An 18,926-nucleotide genomic window follows, 5' to 3' on the forward strand; every position below is an offset into this window, starting at 1 on the left:
CTTTCCTCTGAGTTTTATAGTGTCTGCCCTTGCATTAGGTCTTTTCTCTGTTTGGAGTTTGTTCTGTGTGTGGTGTTAGGGACTGTTCTGCTTTCACTCTCTTACAAGGAGCTGTTCAGTGTCCCCTGCACCACTTATTGAAGAGACTGTCTTTTCTCCATTGTATGTTCTTGCCTCCTTTGTCATAGATTAGGTGACCAAAGGTATGTGGGTTTATCTCTGCAGCAGTGTATTATAATGGTTATGATATTAAGATACTGACTCTGAAAGAAACTTCTTAATTTCCAGTCCTGGTTCACTATGTAGCTTTGGACACATGACTAAATCTTTCGAAGTCATCAGTTCCCTCTTCTATAAAATGAAACCTACTCCGTCAGGTTCTTATGAGTATTAAATTAATAACAGCATACTTATGAATATTCTTAGGCACACAGTAAGTGCTGTATTTGTATATGCCATCAGTAGCACCATGTCCTCATCAGGAAAGGCTGGCAGTACTTTTATACTCAAATTCACATTGAATCCTGGTGATCATTATATGTACATGTGTGCCCCCTGCACTTTTGCACTGGTCTGGGCCATTCTAGACATCGATGCCCATCTTACCCCAGCATCTGGCAAGTATCCCCTTCAGAGTAGCCATCAGTCCAGATTTGTGGATGGATGACTGCTTGGTTCTACCTTCCCTGGGGGATCAGTCAAGACACTGGTTGGTTTTGATTCTGTTTCTGTCAAAGTATAATCCCCTTTTCTATGTGTGGGTGTAATTAGGTTCATTCTGTAAAACTCAAGACCGGGTATCAATGCTATACATGATAGTAAGAAGCCAGATTGCTCCGCTTCAGGGTTTTCTTGCTCATAGTAAGGCTTTCTTACTTACTATGTAGTCTCTTTAAAAAAAAGTTTAAAATGTGTTATATGCAAACTTCCATGATTAAGTCCAGGTTGAGGAAGGGAAAGATGGTGGTCAATGGAGCAGATGAATTTGAGAAATATGTAGGAAATACAATATTCACATGTAAGAAGTTGTTTAAAAAAAACAAAAACAGTCCCATTAAGCTCCACACTTAACTGTGTTAGTTTTAGCCCTGAAACAGAATCTTATACCAGAAAATTGGGCATCTCTGGACCAGCACTAGTTAGGGCAGCTGCCAGACAGACCCCTGCCATCCCGTAGAGGAGAGCAACCTCGCAATAGCCGGCCTGCTCTTCTGCCTATATAACATCTTTGTTCTTGCTCCTTTCTGCCTTCAGAAGTCTTTCATTTTCTACAGCTCCTTGGAGATCCTTTTATCTTCTAGACTAGATGCTGCCTGATTCATGAATTATCAAATAAAGGCAAGAAGATCTGTAAAGTTTACCTACTTAATTTTGTTTGTTTACAGTTTGATGGCAGTGGTTCAATCTGAAGGAGACTACCAATGGCTCTGAGGACAATGGGAGACACAGACGTCTGTCCCCACGAACCCTTGAACTTCACCGGCTTCTCATCATCCCCAAGTGCACTGTGTGAGTTCTGCTCAGGTCTGAGCTCCTTACGTAACCAGCTTTCCAGTCCTGGGTCGGCCTGGACAGGCGGCCGCAGACTGCTAGTCCTCAGCCCTTGTCAGTCCACAGTTCACCTCAGTTCCTGGTTACACTTGGGGGCCGCTGTGGGTGCACACCTCAGGCCTTCTCTTGGCCAGTCCCCAAGACCACCTCACTGGTGATGCTGGCATCCACACTTGCATTTCCTCAGCTACTACTAGATTTTGTTAATATGTACATGCAGGAATGGGATAACAGTCCTACTGCTAATGGGAATCCTGCAAAACCAGTGGGCATGGATTGAGCACTAAAAAGCCATTAGCGTGCTTGCCACCCAACTCTGACTCCCATCCCAGGCTCAGTTGTTCACAGAATGAGAGTGATGATACGTCACCGTAACTTCAAAAAGACTTTCATGCGACCAGGTACACTTGATTTATCCCAGCTGCCTTCCCCTCTTGGTGTCCACACACTCATTCTCTATGTCTGTCTCTCATTTCTCTTTTTCAAATAAGATAGTCGATAGTGTTTTCTGGCTTTCCTGGTGGCTCAGACGGTAAAGACTCCACCTGCGATGCAGGAGTGTGTGTGTTAGTCGCTAAGTTGTGTGCGACTCCATGGACTGTAGCCCACCAGGCTCCTCTGTCCATGGGATTCTCCAGGCAAGAATCCTGGAGTGAGTTGCCATGCCCTTCTCCAGGAAACCTTCCTGACGCAGGGATCGAACCTGAGTCTCCCACATTGCAGGCAGATTCGTTACCATCTGAGTCACTAGGGAAGCCCACATATACATCGTTTTCTACATTCCACATATATGTGTTAATATACAAGATTTGTTTTTCTCTTGCTGACTTGCTTCACTCTATGACAGAATCTAGGTCCATCCATATCTCTACGAGTGATCTAATTTTGTTCTCTTTATGACTAATACTCCATTGTATACATGTACCACATCTTCTTTATCCTTTCCTCTGTTGATGAACATTTAAAACATCATACCCTTTACAATCCCCAACACAGCAGCATTAATTGCGTATTTATTTGGCTCTAGTAGAACCCAGGCTTAGGCAAAGAAGTGAGATCCACACATTTCAAATAATTGAGTGCACCCCCTTTGGGCACAAAGGCTTATTATTTTATGTCTGAGAACTGAGCTCCTGGAAGTTGTGACTGTCTACAAAGATGGTAAAATATTCCTGACACAACCTAGAATTACAGTGGCCATGTTGATGAATGTTCCGGGTCAACACCACCCTTCATGCAAGTGCTCTTGAAAGCAAAGACTCCCAAGCCAGGCAGGATACTTGTTTTACTTGTCTTGCAGAGGTCTCCAGAGGACTAGTGAGAAATCAAAGACACAATAGGTGCCTAGAACAAAGGACTGTAAGACTAACATGGCTCCTGCTCTCCTCTCTAGGCTCCTCACCTGGGCCCTCACAATCCGCCCATCTTCCACCTGAAGTGACTTTCCACTCTGAAGAGGCTACAAGACTGAAACCAAAGTCCTCCAAGTAAGTGACTGCATAGACATTCCCACATCAACCCTGGAAGGAGGGTCCCTTCCAGGGGTGATGGGACTCTGAGGGATTCTCAAGTAAACTACCAATTGCACCTTTAAACAGCTAATGTAAAACTAAAATTAGTGGACAATCTTGTAAAATTCTGGTAGATTTTGGGGCTACGCTCTGTGCTTTAAACCTCAGTCATCAGGAGCTGCATATAGGGACCTAGGAAAACTGACAGAAGCTGAGCATCCTTACCAGAGTCCTCTCTCCTGAATGTGTGCAGTGGCCATGTGAGGGAGGAGGGAGAAATTTCACCTTGTCCCTTTCTCTCTCAATCTTGGTTATCACATCTGTATACACAAACACACAGATGCAAACCAAGATCTTAGATTTTGTTGTACAATTTTAGCCATGAGGTAGGTGTGATACTGTAAAATTCATTAGTTTATAAAAGAACAGTTGGATACAAATCTTCCCTCACATTTGTCTCATTTCCTGTCCTGAGAACTTGGCAACTGTCAGGTTGAAGGCCTGGAAAGTAAGATCAGACAAATACGGATCGTGCTCCATTTTTGGTCGGGGCCTACTCATCATTGCCAGCCCTCGGGGGAACTCAGTCTTGCTTTCCTTTGGTTATCTATGGGAGTGGCTCTGAAACCAAAGTTCTGGACCCTGGTGAGCTTCCCAGGTGGCGCTAGTGGTAAAGAACCCACCTGGCAATGCAGGAGACGTAAGAGACATGAGTTCGATCCCTGGGTCAGGAAGATCCCCTGGAGAAGGGAATGGCAACCCACTCCAGTATTCTTGCCTGGGGAAGCCCATGGACAGAGGAACTTGGGAGGCTACAGTCTATGGGGTCGCAGAGTCAGACACGACTGAAGTGACTTAGCACACAGCACTAGATCTTGGGAGGGTAGTGTCTTCTGCACCCTTTTGGGGGACACCTCTCCTGTGCTCGGGGTTGGTTCAGTACTGCCAGGGATACTTACTGTTTGTCCCAGCTGAAACCTGACAAACATATTTGAAAGGTTTCTTTTTTTAAGCAGCTTCTTTGGCTAGAAGTTGCCCAAATTGGAAGCTGGTATCAGAGCTAGTATTCTTGCCTGGAGAATCCCCATGGACAGAGGAGCCTGGCGGGCTGCAGTCCATGGGGTCACAGAGAGTCGGACACGACTGAGTGACTAAACATATACACACACACACCCCCCCAGAGTCAGAGGAAAATGCTTTTTTGGCCCTCTCCCCTAAGCCAAAATGAACCTAAGTACCTAGAGGGAAAGAAATCATTCCAGAAACAAGCAGCTCTAAGTCTAGAATACAAGTGTTTTTTTTTTTTTTTCTTTGCTTGTTTGTTTTGTTTTTCCATCTTAGTGGAAGGTCTTCTCCAGGATACTAAGAGGCAATTTGGAGATAATGTAGTTGGGTGGGTGGGTCAGCCTGGGATGTCATTCAGGCTGCAACCCCAGTCTATGAGGAATTTTAAAAACAACTGTCCTTGTCTTAAGTCTTTATAACAACAGAAATGCAGTTCTAAAAGCAATTCAAGGGCCACCCATTCTCCTTACCAATCCCCAAACCTCCCCTAGCCATGGAAGAAGGCCTGCAGAAATTGTAAAAGATCTGGACTTAGCAAACAAGGCCTTCTCAGGGGACGTTACATCCTTTCTCTGTGCCTTCTGAGATGCAGATATTTTACCTGGTCTTCTCTAGGAAGGAAGATGATTCTTAAAGAAAAAAAAAAAAAAAAAACTCAAGAAATAATAGTAAAAGAACAGCTATTTGAAACCTAGGCCTACTATAAAATCTTTGATTAGTGAAAAGGCTTTACCATCTGCCAAATCCAGAATTTGTATCTAATTGTTCTTTTATAAACTAGTGAGTTTTGAATTATCATACCTGCCTCATGGCTAACATTGTAAAACAAAATCTATTAAGATTGCTGTTTGCATCCATCTGTGTGTGTATGTTATGTGCTCTGTCGTGTCTGACTCTCTGCAACCCCATGGACGGTAGCCTGCCAGGCTCCTCTGTCCGTGGGTTTCTCCAGGCAAGAATTCTAGATTGGGTTGCCAGGGACTGAAGCCAGGTCTCCTGCATTACAGGTGGATTCTTTACTCTCTGAGCCACCAGGGAAGCCCGTGTATGCTATAGATGTGTGATATTTTCCTACATGCAGATGGTATTACTGATGTTAATATGTAAAGAGCTCTGCTGAACTGGCCTAAAGACAAACACACATTCTATTAATCAAATATACTTTCAGAAATATAAAAACTCACACAAATACTTTCCAAGATCATGTGACCTAGGATAATCTTCAATAAACAAGCTGGTTTTAGCTTGTTGATTTAATTAAAACAAGCATGCTTTAGAGTTACCAATATTAAATATAATAATACTTTTATGCTCCCTAGGCTTACTAAAAGTCCAATAAGCTCAGGTAATATATTACAGAATTTTTTTTGCAAGAAAGGTAACTTAAAGTGATGGTTAGCTGTCTAATGTCTCATGAACTTTTCATCAGTATCTAAATGCAATTAAACAGAAATTTATAAATATACTTTTCAACAGTAACTATGCTTTATGGTTTTTTCCAAGGTCTTTTCTGGTAACTTGGAACCCTAAAGTTGTATTGAAATAAGTCAAATGATGGATATTTTACTGAACATAAGTTTATCAAACTTATTTTTGGATCTAGTAGTAAACGCCACATTGAAAAATGTATTATGATAAATATACTTCTGGAAATTATGAAATGTTATACACTTAACAATCCCCAGAATGCTTGTTTGACAGTCTACAATTGCTCATTTCTTAGTTTATACCAGGAAGGAACAATTCTAAAGGGTAAGAGTTCTAATCACTATATGGAATTATAATGCCTTAGAAATAATAAGTATGAAAGGAAAAAACTGGTTGTTCTCAACTGAAAATAAAATAGGACACAATTTGAATGAACACAAAAAAAGCTGTAGAAGGTTTCTTTTCATAAAGACTATGAAAATTTACCTTTTAAAAATAATCTGCCTGGACTGCAAAGTTTTATATTTGACCAAATTAACTGACTGTGCTTCATGTTATCTCTATTAGGTCTTGAATTCCTTAAGAAAACTCAACCTTCTTAATATTAAAAGAGGTAAGTTTTGCTTATAACTACACAATTGTTTTTACCTTTACCATCTTTTATTGTCACTTCAGCTAAGTAGATAATGCCTGAACTATTATCTCATAATGATCTGTGATCCTATTTAATCACAATGTTCAAACTTTTTGGTAATTTTCCCCAAATCAAATTTTAGGTAGGGTCTTTTTGACCTCAAACTAACTCTGATATTTCCCAGAGGATCCCTGGGAAATGTCAAGGGATTTGTTTCTCCTATGGTAAGATGTTAAAATAAATTAGGTTTACTTGATATGTTAAATTATGCAGGAAGCATTATCAAATAAGAAGTGATGCTAAACCTTCTTAGGTTATATTTGTATGGGTGCATGCTGTTAATGTTCTGAAACTGTGTAACATCCTAGAAATGTGATATGTCCTTGTATAATAATGTTATCATATTTTCCCAGCTATTATCTTAATTAACCATGGGCTTTTCAAACCTTTCCTGGTGGTCAAGTGGTTAGAATTCGGCACTTTCACCACCACAGCCCATGTTTGCTTTCCGAGAAGGGCTTCCTTGCTAGCTAAGTGGTGAGAGACATAAGAGATGTAGGTTCGATCCCTGGGTTGGGAAGATCCCCTGGAGGAGGGCACAGCAACCCAGCCAGTGTTCCTGCCTGGAAAATCCCACAGACAGGGGAGCCTGGCGGGCTACAAACCATGGGGTCATAAAGGTCAGACACAACTGAAGTGACTTAGGATGCACACAATGCAACCATGGACATTTTAAAGTCTGTTTTCATTTTACTCTGTGTTTGCACGAGTCAAATTCATGAAGAGGATTCTACCATGCACTCTCGATCACTGACACCACTGCCAAATTACGAGCTATTGAAACTTGGGTGCATTTTCACAGGTGAAGTAGGCTCTACCTGACATCCGTTCCTGTGCCAACATGGAGACCTCAAAAATCACACTGAGTAGACAGAGAATTAGCTGACATAGAGGTAAGAAGTCAGATGAAGAATGTTTACTTTCTCTTTCCTTCTCTGATCTTCCTTTTCCTACATCTTACATTATGAAGGTCTTTACGATTCTTTTGTCTACTTTTATTGCCTTGCTCTGGCCTGGAAAGATAATGCCATTGGTCCCATATCTCAGCCCATTACAAGGGTGGAGAGGATACTAATCCAGCCTTCAAACAACTGCTGGATTTGCCAGGATTCTGGTACTTCTGTAATTCTGTCAAAGCCTCAGGTTTCTCAAAAAAACAAACTTACTTGCCCTCTTTATCTTTCACGTTAGACTCCCAAGCCTGGGGAACTCTGCATCTAGGCTCTGTACAAAGAAAGGGACACGAGGCAAGGAGAAGCGCAATAAATCCACCTGCGGTTTCACAGCCCCTTATACTTCACTGGCCTCCATGGCTGTCATCTTTCCAGTCCAAAGCCACAGACTCAAATGGGAATTACCAGGATGCCTTCATGAATCCAACTTTCCTTCCTTCAGCAGATTCCTACTATGTTGACTAGTACGCTTATCTTTACTGCAAATGAGGCTATGATCAGAAACTGTTCCTTGCTCTTGGAGAGATTACAGAATCTGCTGCTAAAGCAAGAGCTGCCTAGCAGAAATTCCCAGATTCTCTGCTCAAAGCTGTTCTTGATAATGAGACAGCCTTTCACTATTTCTTAACTAACCAAGGTGTCCATGCCATGAGAAACTAACACCGCTTGCTATTGGTGAATCGACGCTTTGAGGAAGTTGCAACTCGGCTCCATACTATCACTGGGGTCTGTCTGTGGCTTACTCTGATGGGTCTGGGACTTGCGGAGCATGTCCCTACAGTGCACAGACAGTGGGTATTCTCTGATAATCATAGTGATCTCCCTAGTGAGATGTATTCTCAAAAGCTTTTCAATGCATGTTCACAGCTGATAACCACCACACAAATGATCACCCTGAGACTGGAACCTGAGAAAAGGATTTAAAGAATGCGGACCCGACCTTGTGACCTTCGAATGCCATGGAGATTCAGCAAGACACTGTAAGAATGCCCGAGCCATCACTGGTGAGGGAAGGGGGAGTGCTGATACCTTAAACTTTTATCACATCTCTCAGACTGTGAGTCTGATTTCAAAGGGGGAAATAGTTAAACACAAGAAAACAGGCACACAGTGGAGTTTCTTACACTAAGTTCCACTTTAGAAAACCAAGATCTAACCTAAGGAAGGTTTTGACTCTCTTGGAAGTGAATCTTCAACCAGTCCATCAGGAATCGCCAGATCCACTAGTTAGGTCATCTGCCTGACTGACCCCTGCCATCCTCTAAAGGAAAGGAACCTCGCAATAACTAGCCTGCTTTCTTGTCTAGTGTAAACTGCCTTCTTCCCACTCGCTTCCACTTATAAAATCTTTCATTTTGTTTTTACTTTTCTGAGGAACCCTCCATACTGTTTTCCACAGCGGCTCCACAGTGTAGGAGGGCTCCCTTTTTTCCACATCTTCTCTAGAATTTGTTATAGACCTTTTAATAACAGCCACTCTGACCAATGCGAGATGGTGCCTAATTATAGTTTTGATTTGCAATAACTATAATTTAAAAAGATACACGCAACCCCTATGTTCACAGCAGCACTATTCACAATAGCCAAGACATAGAAACAAACTAATGTCCATCAACAGATGGATGGATAAAGATGATGAGATGTTATGTATAGATACACATAAAACTACAATGAAGTATCACCTCATGTCAGTCAGAGTGGCCATCATCAAAAAGTCTACAAATAATTGCTGCAGAGAGTGGAGAGGTTCGGATGTAAGTTGTTGCAGCTACTATGGAGGAGAACAGCATAAAAGTTCTTTAAAAAAAACTAAACATAGAATTACCGACGGATCCTGCAGTCCCACTCCTGGGCGTATATCCCGAGAAAACCATAATTCAAAAAAGATACAGGCACCCATGCATTCACAGTAGCACTATTTACAATAGCCAAGCCATGTAAATGACCTGGATGTACACTGACGGATGAATGAATAAAGAAGAGTGGTACATATATACAATGGAATTATTACTCAGCCATAAAAAAGAAGGAAATAATGTCATTTGTAGCAACATGGCTGGACCTAGAGATGATCATACTAAGTGAAGTAAGTTGAAAGAGAAAGACGAATACCATATGCTCTCACTTTTATATATGGAATCTAAAATATGGCACAAATGAACCCATCTCTGAAACAGAAATGGAATCACAGAGAGAATAGACTTGTGGCTACCAAGAGGGAGGGGGCTGGGGGAAGGATGGGCTGGGAGTTTGGGATTAGCAGATGCAAACTATTATATATCGGATGGATAAGCAACAAGGTCCTACCGTATATAGCACAGGGAGCTATATTAAACATCCTGTAACAAACCACAATGGAAAACAATATAAAAACACATGTATATATGTGAATAGCTGAGTCACTTTGCTGTACCCCTGAAACTAACCAACCCAACATTGTACATTGACTCAGTGTCACTGAAAAAGTCATCTTGTACAGCTCCTCACAGTCCCTTCCCATCTGTTAGATTGGATGCTGCCCGATTCAAAATCACTGAATAAAACCAGTAAGATCTTAAAATTCACTGGGGTAAATTTTAAACAGGATTAATGTTAAATTGTTCTCATGGGCATAATTATTTCAATTTCTATTAGCTGCCATTTGAGGGATTTGTTTCTGTCATTGGGATAAAGCTTGACTGCCTCAGTCTTCACTGGTACATATGTAATCATTGTCCCTTATTGATGAGGTTCTTCCATATTGTTCCTGGTCCTATTCCTTTACGCTCTCCATCTACAAGCCCCTAACCTAAGAGAAACTTCACACAAGAGAATGAGCATAATGATGGTGACGTACCCTCTATTCCACTTCATCCCTGCCAGATATAAAGAAGTATTATTATCCAACATAAAATGTTAATATTGTAAAAGCTGAGAAACCTTGGTCTAGCTCTACCACTGTATTGAAATGCTTCATGAAGGCAGTGCCTTCCCCAACTTATTTATCTGTGGTCCCAGAACCTAGAAAATACCCTGTTGGATGCATGAGTGGATAATATCAAGGAGAAAAAGGTAGGTGAAGTCCCTCAGAGCAGAAACTATCCAAACACAAGAGACCTCACATTTTGCCTGGAATCCCATTCTGTTGGGATGAGTTCTGTTGAAATAAGCCTCCTTGCCTGGGATTCTCCAGTTCTCCCCTTTGAAGTCTACTTCTACCTGAAGCACCAGGTATTCCCCTGTTGGAATCCTTGTCATGTACAAAACTAGAGATATACAGCAAAAACAGACTTACCCGAAGGCTGAGGACTGCAGCGCACGGACAAAACACAATGGGTACCAGCCTGCTGACTGCCCCCTAGTGGTCTGATGCAGCAGTGCAGCACTGTGTCATTGGAGGGGCCAAGTGTATTCATACTGTCTGGCCCCCACAGCCGACTTAGTGGCCAGCATTCGGCTATGAAACAGACTATGGATCCAGAGGGGACCAAAATGAGAGCTTCACAGTCATTTCCCCTTCTATAATATCTCAGGATTGCAGTGACGATTATATGTGGCATTTCTGCAGAAATCACCTCATCATTAAAACACAAAATTCCTCTAGAACAAAAGTTTTTAAAATGTTTATGAAAACACAAATGACCCTGGATAGCCAATGCAATCCTGAGAAAGAAAAATGGATCTGGAGGAACCAGACTCCGTGATTTCAGTCTATACTACAAAGCTATAGTACTGGCACAACAAGAACAGAAATATAGATCAATGGAACAGGATAGGAAGCCCAGAGATAAATCCATGCACCTATGGGTCAGTTAATCTACCAAAAGAGGCAAGACAGTTCAATAAATGATGCTAGGAAAACTGGCTAGCTACATGTTAAAGAATGAAATTAGAATACTCCCTAACACAATACACAAAAATAAACTCAAAATGGATTAAAGACCTGAAGGCCAGAGACTATAAAGTTCTTAGAGGAAAACATAGGTAGAAAAGTCTGACAAAAATGGTGGCAAGTTTTTTTTGGGGGGATCCAACACCCAGAGTAGTATAAATAAAAACAAAAATAAACAGGACCTAAGTAAACTTAAATGCTTTTGCACAGCAAAAGAAACCATAAACAACATGAAAAGACAGCCTACAGAATGGAAGAACATATTTGCAAATGAAGCTATAAACAAGGGATTAATCTCCAGAATATACAAACAACTCATGGAGCTCAATATCAAAGATAGACACCCCAATCACAAACTGGGCAGAAGATCTAAACAGACATTTCTCCAAAGAAGATATACAGATGGCCAAAATGCACACAAAAATATGCTCAACATCACTAATTACTAAAGAAATCAAAAATACAGTGCAGTATCACCTACAACAGGTCAGAATGGCCAATATCAGTCTACAAACAATACATGCTGGAGAAAGTGGAGAAAGGGGAACCCCTCTACGCTGTTGGTGGGAATGTAAATTTGTGCAAGACACTAAGGAGACTAGTATGGAGGTTCCTTAAAAATAGAACTACCATATGATGCCATATGAAGTAAATCAGACAAATATCGTATGATAACACTTATATGTGTAATCTAATATATATATATATATATATACAGATGAACTTATCTACAAAACAGAAACAGAATCACAGACCTAGAAAAAAACTTATATTAACAGTTACCAAAAGGGAAATGTGGGAGGAAGGGATAAATTAGGAGTTTGGGAGTATTATATACAGTCTAATAGTGGAAGTGACAAATAGATTTAAGGGACTAGACCTGATGGACAGAGTGCCTGACGAACTATGGACAGAGGTTCGTGACATTGTACAGGAGACAGGGATCAAGAAAATCTTTATGGAAAAGAAACGCAAAAAAGCAAAATGGCTGTCTGAGGAGGCCTTACAGATAGCTGGGAAGAGAAGAGAAGCAAAAAGCAAAGGAGAAAAGGAAAGATATTCCCATCTCAATGCAGAGTTCCAAAGAATAGCAAGGAGAGATAAGAAAGCCTTCCTCAGCGATCAGTGCAAAGAAATAGAGGAAAACAACAGATTGGGAAAGACTAGAGATCTCTTCAAGAAAATTAGAGATACCAAAGGAACATTTCATGCAAAGATAGGCTCGATAAAGGACAGAAATGGTATGGACCTAACAGAAGCAGAAGATATTAAGAAGAGGTGGCAAGAATACACAGAAGAACTGTACAAAAAAGATCTTCACGACCCAGATAATCATGATGGTGTGATCACTCACCTAGAGCCAGAATTCCTGGAATGTGAAGTCAAGTGGGCCTTGGAAAGCATCACTACGAACAAAGCTAGTGGAGGTGATGGAATTCCAGTTGAGCTATTTCAGATCCTCAAAGGTGATGCTGTGAAAGTGCTGCACTCAATATGCCAGCAAATTTGGAAAACTCAGCAGTGGCCACAGGACTGGAAAAGGTCAGTTTTTGTTCCAATCTCAAAGAAAGGCAATGCCAAAGAATGCTCAAACTACCGCACAATTGCACTCATCTCACATGCTAGTAAAGTAATGCTCAAAATTCTCCAAGCCAGGCTTCAGCAATACGTGAACCGTGAACTTCCAGATGTTCAAGCTGGTTTTAGAAAAGGCAGAGGAACCAGAGCTCAAATTGCCAATATCCGCTGGATCATCGAAAAAGCAAGAGAGTTCCAGAAAAACATCTATTTCTGCTTTATTGACTATGCCAAAGCCTTTGACTGTGTGGATCACAATAAACTGTGGAAAATTCTGAAAGAGATGGGAATACCAGACCATCTGACCTGTCTCTTGAGAAACCTGTATGCAGGTCAGGAAGCAACAGTTAGAACTGGACATGGAACAACAGACTGGTTCCAAATAGGAAAAGGAGTACGTCAAGGCTGTATATTGTCACCCTGCTTATTTAACTTATATGCAGATTACATCATGAGAAATGCTGGGCTGGAAGAAACACAAGCTGGAATCAAGATTGCCGGGAGAAATATCAATAACCTCAGATATGCGGATGACACCACCCTTATGGCAAAGAGTGAAGAAGAACTAAAGAGCCTCTTGATGAAGGTGAAGGAGGAGAGTGAAAAAGTTGGCTTAAAGCTCAACGTTCAGAAAACTAAGATCATGGCATCTGGTCCCATCACTCCATGGGAAATAGATGGGGAAACAGTGTCAGACTTTATTTTTTTGGGCTCCAGAATCACTGCTGATGGTGACTGCAGCCATGAAATTAAAAGACGCTTACTCCTTGGAAGGAAGGTTATGGCCAACCTAGATAGCATATTTAAAAGCAGAGACATTACTTTGCCAACAAAAGTCCGTCTAGTCAAGGCTATGGTTTTTCCAGTGGTCACGTATGGATGTGAGAGTTGGACGGTGAAGAAAGCTGAGCACCGCAGAATTGATGCTTTTGAACTGTGGTGTTGGAGAAGACTCTTGAGAGTCCCTTGGACTGCAAGGAGATCCAATCAATCCATCCTAAAAGAGATCAATCCTGGGTGTTCATTGGAAGGTCTGATGTTGAAGCTGAAACTCCAATACTTTGGCCACCTCATGCGAAGGGTTGACTCATTGGAAAAGACCCTAATGCTGTGTAGGATTGGGGGCGGGAGGAGAAGGGGACGACAGAGGATGAGATGGTTGGATGGCATCACTGACTCGATGAACATGGGTTTGGGTAGACTCCGGGAGTTGGTGATGGACAGAGAGGCCTGGCATGCTGCAATTCATGGGGTTGCAAAGAGTCGGACACGACTGAGCGACTGAACTGAACTGAATACATATAAAACAGATAATCATTAAGGATCTACTGCAGAGCACAGAGAACACTACAGAACGCTGTCATAACCTATATGGGAAAAGAATATGAGATGGAATAGATACATGTGTATGTGTAACTAATTCACTTTGCTGTACACTTGAAACTAATACAATATTGTAAGTCAACTATCCTCCAATGAAAATTAAACTAAAAAAATCAATTAGAAGCAAACACTCCTTTATCTACTGGACTGTGCATCTGGTGGTAACACAGATGACAGGACAGAGATTAAAAATTAAATGATATACATCCCATGCCCCCGGATGCCAAGTAACGGTGAATGTGAAGTGCCCCCTCAGGGTCAACAGGATTCACCCAAACTTGCAAGTCTATGAGATTCAGAAATGGGATATGTGCTTCACTCTTCTTAGAAAGTGTCCTGCTCTCCTTTCTATAAGGAGATCACTTGGCTTTCATGATAATGTCAACAATTCTCAAAGGTCAGCTTCCTAAACTGGAGAGTTAGGATGGGCCCACCTTCTAATATATTCTAAGGGACAAGGCACATTTGTCTTCCCAGTTCCAAGTGATTTGTAAACATCTTCAGCAAAATGAGAGAGAACATTTTTGTCAAAGGAGCAGCCCCTGTCCCCTCAGTTCCTGCCCTCTGGTCAGGAGGCTGTGTAGCTAGTTTTGGCAGTGCGGCGGGAGGCTCACCCGAGATGCAGGTCATCACTGAAATGTGACCGGCCAGTCAGAGGTCTTTGTAAACTGGTGTGGATTTGGCCAGATGCTGAAAATACTGCGGCAGACCAGCCCATTCTATCGTCACCCTTCCTTGTGGCTGATCAAACATCCCAGGGAAGATTGCTTAGCTTGATAGAACAGGTGAAAAACCCTCCACCCTGTCGTCTGTGTTCCTCAGGGGGCTGTGTCTCTCTTCACCCTCAAATTATTTAACCTTGAGCTTGGAAATCATCCTTGTCATCTAAAATTTGGGGGACAAAAATTAGGCAGACTATCAGGCTTATGTATGACTACACACCTCAGGCTACACTTTCCGTGTCAGATTATACTAACAATATAACTTACTTTAAATACCACTTCATTTCTAACTCTGAAGAGAGTCTAATGATTAATTCAAATTAAACTACTCCAAAGCCAAAGTGGTATGTGTTACAAAACACGAAAGTGAGCTGGCTGAAAATTTTAATTTTCCCTACTTATTAGCTTTCTGCTCTGGGAATAAATTGAAGGTGTTAATTTCCTGGGTTTCAGATCTATTTTAAAATGCACCAGGCTGAGAGAGAGGCAGGGGGTGGGGGTGGGGGTGGGGTGGACGGAATGTAGAATAATTTTTCTCATCTTTGAGAGAGAATTAAGAAACTTGGTGGTCTTTTCAAAATTGGCTTCTGAGAGACTATTTTAGACTTTAGATGATGTGCTCTGGTTACCTGGTCCATATGGTACTTAACACAAGACAGATGCTTACAGCTCTATCAGTTTTCTTTGGACTGAAGTGGACACATACTCCAAAAACTCATAGGCTGAAGAGCTAACCAACCCCCCTCCCCCGCTACTGTGACTGTAATAGAGCCTTTAAGGGGCAGTTAAAGATACATGAAGTCATAAAGGTGGGTCCTAATCAGATAGGGATGGTGCCCTTAGAGGGAAAGGAGGAGAGGCCACACAACTCTCTCCTGATGAGTAGACAGAGCAAAGGCCACATGAAAACACAGCAAGAAAAGGGAACCCGTTGGACGTTATCCCTGCTGGAGTCCTGAGCTCAGAATCCTAGCTCCCAGAACTGTGAGAAAATACATGTCTGTTGTTTAAGCCACTCTCCTGGTATTTTGTCCTGACAGCTTGAGCATACTATACACAACTCTACCAATTTCTCTTATATTAAAAAGCAGAGACATTACTTTGGCAACAAAGGTCTGTTTAGTCAAAGCCACAGTTTTTCCAGTAGTCACGTATGAATGTGAGAGTTGGGACTATAAAGAAGGCAGAGCATCAAAGAATTGTTTTGAACTGTGTGTGGTGTTGGAGAAGACTCTTGAGGAGACTCCTTTGGACTGCAAGGAGATCAAACCAGTCAATCCTAAAGGAAATCAGTCCTGAATATTCATGGGAAGGACTGATCTGAAGCTGAAACTGCAATACTTTGGCCACCTGATGTGAAGAGCTGACTCATTAGAAAAATGCTGGGAAAGATTGAAGGCAGGAGGATAAGGGGATGACAGAGGACAAGATGGTTGGATTCCATCACCAACTCGATGGACATGAGTTTGAGCAAGCTCCAGGAGATGATGAAGGACAGGGAAGCCTGGTGTGCTGCAGTCCATGGGGTCGCAAAGAGTTGGATGTGACTGAGCAACTGAACAACAACCTACTTCTCTGGTTTGATCATACAAGTTCTGTACCATATAGGGCAGTAAAATCTCATTTACAAGATTAAATAATGAAAACAGCTGTCCCAAAGCCCACATATTTTAAGCTGTTAGAGTCAAGTCTCTTTCCTCCATAACAAAGTCTTCATAAATAACATTATCTATTAGCCTACTAGAATCATACTGTCTTTTCTAGATTATTGCTATTTCTAGGTATAGGGTTGCTAGAGATGTAGACTATAAATCCTTGTGTCTATTCGAAACAGGACAGCAGTTGAGGGTAAACACACACACACACACACACACACACACAAAACAAACACTACCTAAAGGCCAGTAATCTAATGAGTCAACGGAGATGCATGACTAAGTAGTCACTGTGTAGCTGGAATGATGCCTCTGCATCTTTCTAGAGGTGAAAGATGCACATTGTTCTTTAGTTGCTCAGTCGTGTCTTACTGTTAGGGACCCCATGGACTGCAGCCCACCAGGCTCCTCTGTTCATGGGATTTCTCAGGTGAAAATACTGAAGTGGGTTGTCATTTCCTTCTTCAGGGGATCCTCCCGACCTAGGGACCGAACCCACATCTCTTGCACTGGCAAGTGGCTTCTTTACTGCTGAGCGACCAGGGAAGCCCCGTGTAGTACCCTTCCCTCCTCATAAATTCTCATTTCACTGTGGTCAGTGTGGGATGTCTGGCAGCACCCCTGGCTTCCACTCACTGCCCCACGTGTGACAGCTAAACGTGTCTCTTGTCCTCGTGTGCTCGGTCACGTCCGACTCTCTGCGACCCCATGGACTGTAGCCCGCCAGGCTCCTCCGTCCAGGGGATTCTCCAGGCAAGAATACTGGAGGGGGCTTCCTGACTTAGGCTCAAATACCAGCAAGCTGGGGTGGGACCTGGGTCAAGCTCTAGGAGCTCACTAGGACTACGGTCCCTCCGGATCCTGCCGCTGCACAGTGTCCCTCACCCAACTCGCGCTCATATGTGGGGATGGATCACCAGTGCCGCCTCCTCCAAGACTTGACTCCACAAACTTGAGATAAACTTAGAGTTATTGAGTTGCAAGTACGCTTAGAGAGTTCTGATCCAAATTACATTATTGTACAGTTGAAGAACGTAAGGTGAATGAGCTCACAGGACCAGGACTCCCAGTCCACACTTTCTTTACCTCTGCACATTAAAATATTTACACCCAGAATAATTTTAATATGTGCCTGAAAGGAGAGGAGCCGGTACGTAATGAGTACTGTGTGCCAAGCATGGAGGATAGGGAGAGGGAGAAGAAATAGGTCCAGTTCTTTGTAAAATCGTGGCCTCGGCAAGTTGTGAAATATACCAGAGGCTACTCGATTAAGGACTAGATCTTAACTTGCTGGTACACAGTAGGCCTTCAGAAAAGTGTGTTGGATACATCAGCTCATACCTATACTATAATGGATGTATGTGCTAAGTCGCTTCAGTCGTGTCTGACTCTTTGCGACCCCATGGACTGTAGCCCACCAGGCTCCTCTGTCTGTAGGATTCTCCAGGAAAAAATACTGGAGTGGGTTGCCATTTCCTTCTGCAATAATGGATATATACTCCACCTTTCCTTTTAAGAGGAAGGAACAGTGACCCGTGATGTTTTGAGGAAAAGTTGCCTCCATTTATTTAAAAAAAATCTTGGGAGCTGTGCTTTGGGGTTCTAAAGTAAAATAACAGATATATTCTGCCTGTGAGGAGGACATGAATTTGGAGGGGTCAGAGGGCTGAGTGTTACTGCCTGAATTGTACTCCCCCAAATTTATATGCTGAAATACCAACCCACAATGATCCAAAAAATGACCGTATTTGGAGAAAAGGTTATTAGAGAACTAAGTTACGGTGAGGTCAGTAGAGTGGCCCTCATCCAGTATGATGGGTCTCCTTAAGAGGAGGAAATCTGGGGACAGACAGACACTTGAATAGAGAGAAGACCATGTGAAGATAAAGGGAGAAGATGGCCTTCTGCCAGCCAAGGAGAGAGACCTCAGAAGGAACCAACCCCACACCTTCCCTTCCGACCTTCAGCATCCAGGTCTGTGAGCCGATGCATTGCCGATGATGAAGCCCCACTCCACCCATAACTAGAGACACAAGTGTTTCGAGGAGGTTACCGCAACAAGCTTCTGCCTCTGACTGGTTGAGATCTTGTGGTTTTAACACTGTGTGTAGATCTGTCATGCTGACCTTTCTCACCCAAAGGAACATTTCTCATTGTCTTGATGACTATGAGATGCTACTCCTCCAATAGAGAACAATTACTTCCTAAGATATCTAACTTTAAGGAGCTAAAACCATTTGAAACAGAGGACATGATCCCTGATCCACATCCTCTGAGAGCTGGAGCATTCATTTGTATTCCAGGTAACGTTTTTGGGATGAACTTGCCACCTTAGGTGAGTGCTTGACTTCAAACATACTTTGATCAATGTGAGAAAAAATTAAAATGACCAGATTTCATCTTGGTTTTGTATGCATTAACTCTAAGTGCCAAAACTAACATGGAGTATGCTTTATCACTTTTCCAGTCTGTGCACTTGATTTGATCTGAACCACAACACTCAGACTTGGAAGGA

General features: G+C 42.2%; 2 protein-coding genes across 9 annotated transcripts in view; one reads left to right on the forward strand and one right to left on the reverse strand.

Annotated features, from left to right (window-relative positions):
- The window catches only part of LOC145521035 (uncharacterized), a 520,776-nt gene extending 509,242 nt beyond the window's left edge, over positions 1-11,534 (forward strand). Inside the window, exons 7-11 of the mRNA XM_081528702.1 lie at positions 1,386-1,509; positions 2,945-3,038; positions 6,123-6,168; positions 7,052-7,142; positions 8,070-11,534. The gene's annotated coding sequence lies outside the window, so the exon portion shown is untranslated. The remainder of the gene's footprint in view (positions 1-1,385; positions 1,510-2,944; positions 3,039-6,122; positions 6,169-7,051; positions 7,143-8,069) is intronic.
- GRM7 (glutamate metabotropic receptor 7) overlaps positions 1-18,926 on the reverse strand; it is an 896,695-nt gene that overhangs the window by 114,283 nt on the left and 763,486 nt on the right. The window lies entirely within an intron of this gene.

Source organism: Giraffa tippelskirchi, chromosome 9, assembly GCF_054371585.1.
Source record: "Giraffa tippelskirchi isolate mGirTip1 chromosome 9, T2T-mGirTip1v1.2.pri, whole genome shotgun sequence".
Classification (NCBI taxonomy): domain Eukaryota; kingdom Metazoa; phylum Chordata; class Mammalia; order Artiodactyla; family Giraffidae; genus Giraffa; species Giraffa tippelskirchi.